Genomic DNA, 10,554 nt, shown 5'->3' on the forward strand with positions numbered 1-10,554 from the left:
CCTACAAAAATTTTTTAAACCATATTCTCCAGTCTTCTACTTTTTCTATAGCAGACCTCAAAGTTGTTTTTTTCTGTACAGTTTTAGTAGTTTTCTTTCCTGAACCTTAGGCCTCAAGTTCACACCAACTTTTAATAACACTGAATTTGATCCAATATTACACGGACTACTTTACAACATACATTTTTTTTATTTTTACAAGTAAATGAAATGTGTCCCTGTCCCTGTGAAACATATGAATTATTCATTTCTCATTGTTTTGTTTCTTTGCAGAAAACTTTATGGAAAAAATTACTTCATATGAATATCTTCAACGTATTGCATTAAAAACCACTATTGGTTTAGGTAATGGAATATGCAGCACTGAATTAAGACTATTCCCCATAGAAATCATTTACTTTCATTGCACTGAAGAAGAAACAAAAACATTAAGCCCTTTTACTGCCAAGGGTGCTTGCCATCTCCAAAGACATTTTTTTATTAATAGTTTTCAAATTCTGACTAAGAGTGCCACTTCCCTTTGGTGTTCTTTAGTAAATTGCACATTATTTTTCTTTTCATAAGATTCAGAATATTTTCATCAATGTTTAAGTATCTTATATTTATATGAAATTATATGGGTATTAAAGATTGTAAAAAAAAAAGTAAACAATTTGAGAAAACAAATCCCGTATAATCCTGAATCATGGGGGAAAGTATGGTGGATTTTATAATTCTGGATTTACCTTTTGTGTCCTGTGCACAAGCATATGAGACACCCTGGATGCTGCCACAAATGAAATATTTGTATTATAGCTGACTTATGCAAAATTAATGAAAACAACAAGCTGTATATACCTTTCCATTGATTTACTTGTTTTTGTGTTTTAAGATTTTTCACTGGAGGCTTATCAGTCTGTCCATAAGCCCTGTTAATACTGAGAAGCACTCAAGTGTACTTTACTAAACTGTGGTACAACATTCATAATACTGCATATTATTATATTAGTAATATTATTTTTTTAATAATAATAATAATGCTCAGAAAAGACTGCATTGTATTTTGGTAGCAAACAATTTGTTCTGCAGTCTGCTTTTTAATTGAAATATTCCTCAAGTACAAAGAGGTGCCAAGTTAACCTAATGAGGTCAATGAGGTCAAGTTAACCTAAAACAAATAAAAGGATGCAAACGACTGCAGTCTTTCTTTTTGCTTGTCAGTGAGTAAATAGGCACATAGTGCTTCTCCTTAACTGGTTGGCTGAGAAGGCAATCAAACATCTATGTGGTCTTTGAGGTATGATGGTGTTTAATGTGAAGGCAAGACCATACCAAGAGAAAATCTCACATTGTCTGGGGAATTTGAAAGCAAAAAGATGCTGTTATGGGCTACCCATACACTTACAGGATACTCATAGCACCTACTATGAAATCCATTAATGTTACACTTAATTATTCCATCTTATGGCATGCCTGTAAATATTTTAGTAGCTAGCTTTGTGAAGATTGGAAGAAGCATTTGGACAATGCTCTTAGGCACATGATGTGATTCTGTCCTGTGCAGGGCCAGAAGTTTGACTTTGATGACCCCTGTGGGTCCCTTCCAACTCAGAATATTCTGTAATTCTATAAGTGGCCAATTTAGGCAATATTTTCATTACTTTCTGTCAATATAACCCCATGCACAGCTATTACAATAACTAATCCCCAACGTACTTGAAAAATGTGCATCTATACCTTGGGAGTGGAGGTATAATGGATAGTTGTGCTCAGCTCTGCCTGTTACTCTTTTATGCCCCAAGCTTATTCTTGCTCTTAGGGCTCTTTCAAGTTCTGCCCCACTCACAGAATCCCAAATTTGGTGTGATTCCTCTTGTTGATGCTTCAGATTCCTAAGGCATCTCTAGAACATCTGGGTGCATCTATATGGTATGTAAGACTGGCTGGTTTCAAAATGTCTCTTACCCTTTAAACCTTCAGTGATCACCCTAATAAGGGCTGTATAGCAATCACAGCATTCCTGTAATGTCTGCAATGTGCTGACCTCAAGACCCACCACATAACAAAATATTGAATTCATGTTGCTCTGACACCTCTAAACCAAGATGTTACCAGTAAGGTTGTGAAAGAAAGCTTAAAAAAACAAACCAACAACAGAAAGAATAAAAAGCTTTTGCTAACAAGAATGACCCAGATAGGTGTATTTACATATGGATATTGGATATTGATATTATCACATTGGAAGGAACATACATATCCTTTTTTAGTTACCACTACTGGCTTAGGTAGTGAAATTGTGCTCATATTCCTTTTGTGGAAGGCAATGCACAGGTCAATCTGTAATTAACACCAGTGTGAATCTTTGCCAGTGTCTTCACAGAGATGTCAGGCTGATAACGTGTCATAAAAAATACCTTCTTTCCTGTCTGACTTTGGAGGACCATGTCATCTTCCAGACCATGCCACCTTGAGTGCCACTTGACAGTGGGCCAGAAATCTTCTGATGTGGCTGCAAAGCCCATTTTTGCTAGTTCATGATAGTCTTGACTTTGCCTAATGGTAAAGCAGCTGAAGGATGGCTACTAGAGAACTGCTGATTTACAGATGTAGTTTTATGCTATTTCTTAAGAAGCAAGTACTACCTCAAAGAGGCACACCACCTTTGTTACATTGTACAGCTAACAGACATAGTAATTTCTGCTCTGGAAAGTTAATTTCTATGAGAGGTGGGACACAGCTGCTTTATCATGGCTGTGTACTGTTTGTGATGGCCCTGTACCCGTTGCAACTGTCAGAATGCCCAACTGCATTGGATCTGTTCTTGAGACAAGTATTACTGAAGGGAACTCTTCCTTTAGTGCAGTCATGGAGGATATCATTCCATCTTTGCCTTTCGTTGTGGGGTCCTGGTACACGACCTGTGCAATTCTCTCTAGGTGAAGCTGCTTTAGCAGTGGTTTAAACTAGATGATCTCCAGAGGTCCAATCATTCAGTGATCATATGATTCTGTGATACATGCTGTCTACCAGTCCCTCAAAGTAAACTTCAACAGCATGAGAATAGCCATCTCCCCTGCCATCATTGTGTCCCATTTGCGTGTGGCCTGCTAAGTATTAATTCAAGTTGTTCTTCAATTGTATGATCAGCTCCTTGTGAGCTTAGGCAGCTCAAAGTTCACAATGTTTTCAAGATTGCTTTCACAATAGATAATGTCCACTAACGACCTGTGACACGACAAGCCTGGGAGAAAGATGACAAAATATCCATTGTGAATGCATCTAAGAAAGCAGTTACTCTGGAAGCCTGTCCTGCAGATCAGCTCTGAAATAATGTGTGTTATTAGCTAGCATGTTTACACATACGTATGCATCTGTAAATACAGATTCCTCTATTCATATAAAGTGACTGTGATTCCATTTGCCTTTGCCTTGCCTTAGATAAAAATAATAAATCATCGTTTCTCCAAGGCTTGATTGAATCTCACTGTCAGATTTACCTGCATAAACCACCAAACATCTTACATTCTCCTAAAATCCCTAACTGATGGCTGGATATTTTTTTTCCTTTTTTAATATAGCAACAAACTGATTGAGTACATATGAGAGAGGGAAGTAGAAGCTAATGTGGATCTGCCATTTCACTCTTTGGCTGTCATAGTGCTTAGACATGAGAACTGAGACCCCGGAGGCTCCTTGTGCCTGCTGCAGCAAACACTAAAGGATGAGGAAGAAAGAAAGGAAGCAAAGATGGAATAATAAATTAGACTAGGGGAAAAAACAAAAAGAAAGAGAAATAAAAGAGAGGGAGAGAGGGGAAGGAGAAAAGATGGCAAAGGACAATGTGAGGTCAAGTTGTTATACAAAACAAAACACAGACTTATGGTGTAAAGACTGTGAACAAAGGGTCTGAATTAAATTTTCCAGACCTATTTAATTTTTCATTGATTTAAATACTGGAAATTTGAAATCCCAGTGCTTGGTGTTTAACCTTACTTTTCCTTTAATGCAATCTTTGCAGCAAGTGTACCATATAAACTCAGTGTTAGCCATTAAAAGTCTTGTCGCGATCCTGAACTGAACATTTCTGATCCTCTGGTTCAGATAGTTCAAGATGTTGGTCTATATGACTGTTGCTTAATTAATTATAAAAGGAGAAGGAGCACGTTGATTAATAATCTCTGGAGAGCTGAAATGCAGACTAAGCCTTCAGTGGCTTGCTCCATCTTTTGGCTAAGAGAATGTAGGTTTTTAATCAAAAACAATGAATTATAAAAGCAAGTATGTTCTTTTCACTTCCTACAGATAGCAGAAAATAATTTATCACATTGCACAAATAATATTATCTCAGAAGGTGTAATAATAATACATGTAAGGGAACTAAACTTTCATCATTAAAAAAACCTATTTTTTTCCTCTGAAAATATATCTTTTCAGCATTTATCTTTTAGCAGCTGTCTATTGTGCAGTCACAATGTTCAATTTCATTGAAATTACCTCTTAAATTGAATCATAAATGTGGGAGAAATCTGTAACATAATAGGCAAGTTAGGTGTTATTCTGAATGATCTGGATATTCAGTTCCCATCTTTGCTGACTGTTTTGCTTGCTAAAAAGGAAACAGAGCTCCCATATAAATGCACTCCGCTTACAAAAGGTTCTGAGCACCAGGTGTTCCCATGGCCACCTAAATACTTTCTGTTCAGAACAACTCTGGAAATTTAATCTATGTTTTGTGACCCCAACATCATCAAGAAAGACCACAATTGCCTCTGGTTTTTGAGTCTTAGATAGTCAAATCAAGGAACACTCATGAACACATTACAGTAATTTACAGATCCTCACAATTTTCCTCAATATTGTGCAAATCTCTCCAGTATTAGAACCATCTTCAAACCCAAAGTTTTCCTTTGTAATTTCCAAAGTAAATTCAGTGAGCACAGAGATCTATGCTTGGAGACACATAACATTACTCCTCCTTTGGGAGCTTCTGCTATTTGATAAGAAAGTTCTGGCGGATGGATTTTAGCCACTGCATCATATGTGCTCAGTCTCTTATGTTTCCTGCATACCTCTTTGTGCCCACTGCTGGAGACAGGGTACTGAATTACATGACTCTCTGATTGAACCCATTATGGCTATTGACAGTTTCCTAAGTATCCATAGATAATGATTAATTACAATCGTTAATCAGAATTCAATTATTAACATGATAACTAAATAAACTGCCATATCTAAAAATTCTTTATTGTTTTCACATTATGCCTTAAAAAGTTAACTACAAAACTCTGCCCTATCTGTAGCATGTCCCTTGTTGCTAACATAATTGCCCACTGTTCAGGTAGCCTTCTATGTTTCCCACTATGCTTGCAAGTGGTACTCACATCCTCAAAGTGGTACATAAAGGAAAATCTGGGTGCACAGCTCTGTTTTCTCCATGTGCCATCCTTATAAATCCCTTTTATTAGCTAAGCTAAGACTAAACATGCAAAAGATATTGTAAGAGGTACAAAATGTATTTGTAAATAAATTGATTTTATTTTGGGTATAGGTGCAGCTGAGGTCTGCAACAGGTTCATCTCCCTGGAATTAAAGATACAACAAGGAGTTAATAATTCACACCAAGCTAAATTTTTCAGCCTGAATGGTGCCATTGAAGAGGTGGGGCAGAGGACAAACTGCAGTTGGAACAATATTTTTCCTGTTTCTTGAATGCTGAATTTCAGTCTAGTCTCTAAACTTAATTTCTACATACATACATGCAGAAATCTAAACCCCAGAAATAAAAAATTATACCAATGTACACACATCAAAACTTAGTGGACCTAGAGAACTACTCTATGCCAAGACAACATAGAAAGACAGGGAAAGCATGCCTATCAAAAAATGATAACTTTCATTTAGATTAGGAAGCTGCTATGAAGAAATACTGTATCGTTTGAAATGTACACCAAGTTGACTCTTCTACTGTTTTACTAAAGAAGGTTGTTTTGACTAAGGCTTCAGTCTGGCTGAACAAAACAACTTGGAAGAAAATGGCTGTGACATGACACCTCCTCACTGCCAGCTCATTCTCTTGATTTTTGTCCCACTGCTTCCTTACAGAAGGATGCATCGGTGTTGGAGTCTAATCTTTGACAATGTCTCAGTTGCAGACATCTATCCTTTGACAAGTGGGTTTTAGAAAACCATTCTTTTAGGTAATGTTTCCAGTAATCCTGGACATTAACTCCCAAGCTTGTCTGACTTTTCTGTGCTTGATGAAGGTATAATTTCAATCTCTATTTCTTTGTTAGGTATAAAATGGTACCTATCTGAAGCGTAGGATGAGATGGGGGAAGAGAGAGGCCAGTAGGATGCCCACTGCCTCTCTCATGTTACAAAGTACAGATCATCACAAGAACAATTAAGAAGGCTTAAGTATGCTCCAGGGCATATCTTAACCTCCATTTTAAATTCAGCCTTCTCCACTGCCTGGGGAATGGCTGACGGAAAGCCAGGAGGTGGAAGTTATGTGAAAGTCAAGAACTTTTTTTCCTCCCTGTTATAGAAGGAAGAAGCTGTGTGCAGTTGTTATTGTTCCTTTGTGCTGAGTTTCACCTCCTGTTTTCTCACACCCCAGGGATTGCCTTAACAGCCTTTTGTGAAAAAGAGTGTTTAGAGCAAGCATCTACCCTCCAGCCAAATGCTGTAAAGGAAATTCACGCTCCTGAGGTGCTGCTCCCACATCCTCTGACTAGTGAATTTGCTGGTATGGTTAGCCAGGTGAAGTGGGTGAAGGACCAACACTGGGAAAACTGTTTGGGTTTTTTGTGCGGTACCAGATCTGGGATGACAGATCTCTGTCTGGGATGAATGTCATTACCCTAGATATTTTTAGAACACTCCCTTACCTTTCTTTAAAGTGGAGCACATCCAATTTTGGATCAGATTGGCATGAAGGAAAAAAAGACACACTTTTTATTATAAATCATAGAATCATAGAATCATAGAATCGATTGGGTTGGAAAAGACCTCCGAGATCATCGAGTCCAACCCTTGGTCCAAATCCAGTCCATTTACTAGATCATGGCACTCAGTGCCACGTCCAATCTGCGTTTAAAAATCTCCAGGGATGGTGAATCCACCACCTCTCTGGGCAGCCCATTCCAATGCCTGATTACTCTCTCTGTAAAGAATTTTCTCCTGATATCCAACTTAAATTTCCCCTGGCGGAGCTTAAGCCCGTGCCCCCTTGTCCTATTGCTGAGTGCCTGAGAGAAGAGACCAACCCCCACCTGGCTAGAACTTCCCTTCAGGTAGTTATAGACGGTGATGAGGTCACCTCTGAGCCTCCTCTTCTCCAGGCTAAACAACCCCAGCTCCCTCAGCCTCTCCCCATAGGACTTATGCTCCAGTCCCTTCACCAGCCTTGTTGCTCTTCTCTGGACCCGCTCCAGCACCTCAATATCCTTTCTGAACTGAGGGGCCCAGAACTGAACACAATACTCAAGGTGTGGCCTCACCAACGCAGAGTACAGGGGAAGGATCACTTCCCTGCTCCTGCTGGCCACGCTATTTTTGATACAGGACAAGATCCCATTGGCCTTCTTGGCCACCTGGGCACACAATAAAAATATAGCTCCTTTATATTTTCTTCAAGTTTAGTGTAGGCCCAGAAGTCTGCTTACCCTTAACCCTTGCATCCACAGTGGAGAATAGAAACTGGTTTCTCCAGGTAGAAACTTGTTTTCTCTAAGGAAAAGAGGTGAAGCTAGAGCTTAATGCCACTGTTTAGCAAGGCAAACAGTACCAAGAATTCAGATGTGCTTCCCAGACTGGAAAACAGCAGCTGACATTTTAGTATTAAAGTAGTACCTCGAAATTAAAGTGTTGCTCTTATATAGCTGCTCTGCACAAAATCTGGCTTAATGCTGACGTGTTTTGCGGCTGAGCAAGATCTCATATATGGAGATGGAATTTCTTCTGCTCAGAGCTCGTTGTAGACTTGAGGCTTATGTTATTTCATTTGTAGACATGTTGGCTCCAGGCCTGCTCACCAGCATGGTAAAATGCCCAAGGTTTTCAGCAGGAGCAGAATTAGACCAATTGTAAGAGCTAGACAGTTAAAAGCAAAATAACCCACCCTCTTCCCCCCCCCCCAAAATGTTGTAGCACATACCAGGCAAAGTGTCAATAAAAACCACTAAACAACGATTAGTTTTCCACATAAACATTTCATCGCATCCTTTCTCAACACCAATCATTGTGACAGTCCATGACAATATAAATGATGACATGTCTGAGGTATTCTAATCCATCCAGCCTGTGTTGCTGTACTTGTTAAGAAAAAAAAACCCCTCCATAAAACCTCTAACCAAAACAAAACTCCACTATCCCACATATGTTACCAATGCTTTCTAAAAACAGCCACTCAGCAAGCTAAGATCCATACCATGACTTCAAATTAAACGATATGTTCATTTATCAAATGAAAAACTTCTGGGACGAATGAGTCTTGGAGATTGAAATCGTGATTTCCAGCATGATTTTCTATGGGGGAAACCTCGGAATGATCTGTATGCCCATTACACAAGTTGCTGGACACTTATGATAGTGTACCGCGAATGCTGGCTTCTTCATAAAGGTCCTCTGTTTTGCAAAGAAGGGCTCAGTATGTGGACTGATGGCTTGACTTTTTCTGTTTTGACATTAGTTGAAAATAAGCTACGACATAATCAGTCTCAGAAACTTTGTGGGCATTGTGCGGAAAATCTCTGGCATACCTATCTGCAGTTCACAGCTTTCACCAAGGTCCAGACTAACCCTGCCCGTGAGAGGAGATTGTGGAAAGTAACCGAACAAAATCTCACTCAGCTCAAAGACAAAACTTTAATTATATTTAGTTCTTTAATAAATAGGAATAATGAAACCAATGTGTAATTACAAGGAGAGTAAATCAACAAACAAATTTTTAAATGGTATACTACCTTGATCTCCACAGCTCTCCACTAAATTATGCATACTTCAGGGTCCATAATAAGGGAGGAACATTTCTACTTCTGCCACTTTGACTTCCATGAAATTTAAACTGGGGCCAGACCCATGAAGCAAATTGTCCTGGTTGGGGGGAGAAGATGTTAAGAGAAGGCAGGTCAGACAATGTGAATGGTGGGAGTATGCAGTGCATGGATGCCCTGAGGAGGTTGACTCCTTTTCATTACTCTTCTTCCGAGCACTCTTCATATCTCCATGATAGGACGTATTCCCACCATGCCATCACTTCCCTCAACCCAACTCATAACACAGGGCAAGCTCTGAAAATATAAACAAAGTGTCAGAGAACAAAAGTAGAAGGATATTGAGGTCAAGTAGCCTGAGCAGACCTGGGCTGGACTTCATGGGGTGGTGCTACAGCAGCATCACAGACACTGAGATGGCACTGATACATGGGGTTGGCCTCACTTGGTATTGCATACCATTAGATTCATAATACAGCAGTGCCATGAAAATAACACACACCCAGAATGAAGGATAGAGCAAAAGCCCACTGCAGCATAAGCAGAAGAACAAACACTCTCACTTTCTAATCTACCTTGCATCTTACAAAGGTTTGAGGCACTTTGGGGCCATTTTAGCAGTGATAACAAGTTCCATTTTCATGACAACTCTTCCCCATTTCATAGCACAATGTAATATACTTACAGAATATTATCTGTATTGTTCTAACAAAAGGGAATTTCATATTTCATTGCAGTATGCTATAAAAGTGGGAAGGTGGTGCAAAATATCATTACCTGCATATTTTTGACTTCTAACAAGCTACTTATTAGGATGACAAATGCTGTGGGATGCAAATGTCCTTGTAGTACAACCTCTAAATGTTGGACTTTTTTCTTGCTTAACTGAAACCTTCAACTGCCTCTGAATTTCCTTTGCCTCAGGGCTACTCTAATTTCTAACTGGCTGCTCATGACCTCAGAGGCCTGTTCTTCTTGTTGAGTTTTGCTGGAGACAGCACATCCACATCCTGCATGTTAGACTGAGAGCCTGGTTGGCTTAAGAACTAAAACATGACAGACCTGTAATGTACACAGATTACTCAAACTTGATTAAAAAAAAAAGGTAATAATGCTTCTATACAACAAAGATAAAATGCTGAGCATTGGTGAAAAGCACACACTTTGCTGCAACCCTCAGGCTGAAAAGATAGGCAGGGAGCATGAGAAGCGCAGCTAGTGCTGAGATCCAGTCCTCCATGAGTTGTTTACATGCTGACCGAGGCTAAAGTGTGGTGGTAGGAAACAGGTTTGTTTTTTAAAATCTGAACGTGCTCTGGTGGCAAGCATGCCTGACCCTTCCACGGGGTGAAGTTTCCTCACTCTCCACCACGTGAGTCCAGGTTCACCCGGGGACCACGGCTGACTCACCGTCTGGGAATCTAGAGTAGGCATGGCCTTTGTAAAAAAGCGATGCTAAAACCTTGCTGTGCAAGATAAACAAGGAAAACATGCTCCTTGGCACACAGGCAGGTCAGATGTTGACTATTGTGTTCTGCTGGAGTTAATCATCACTGGCCAGGCTCCCCTTTGTGGCAGG

Source organism: Pipra filicauda, unplaced genomic scaffold (genome assembly GCF_003945595.2).
Source record: "Pipra filicauda isolate LSUMZ 115617 unplaced genomic scaffold, ASM394559v2 scaffold494_size437340_pilon, whole genome shotgun sequence".
NCBI classification, from domain to species: Eukaryota; Metazoa; Chordata; class Aves; order Passeriformes; family Pipridae; genus Pipra; species Pipra filicauda.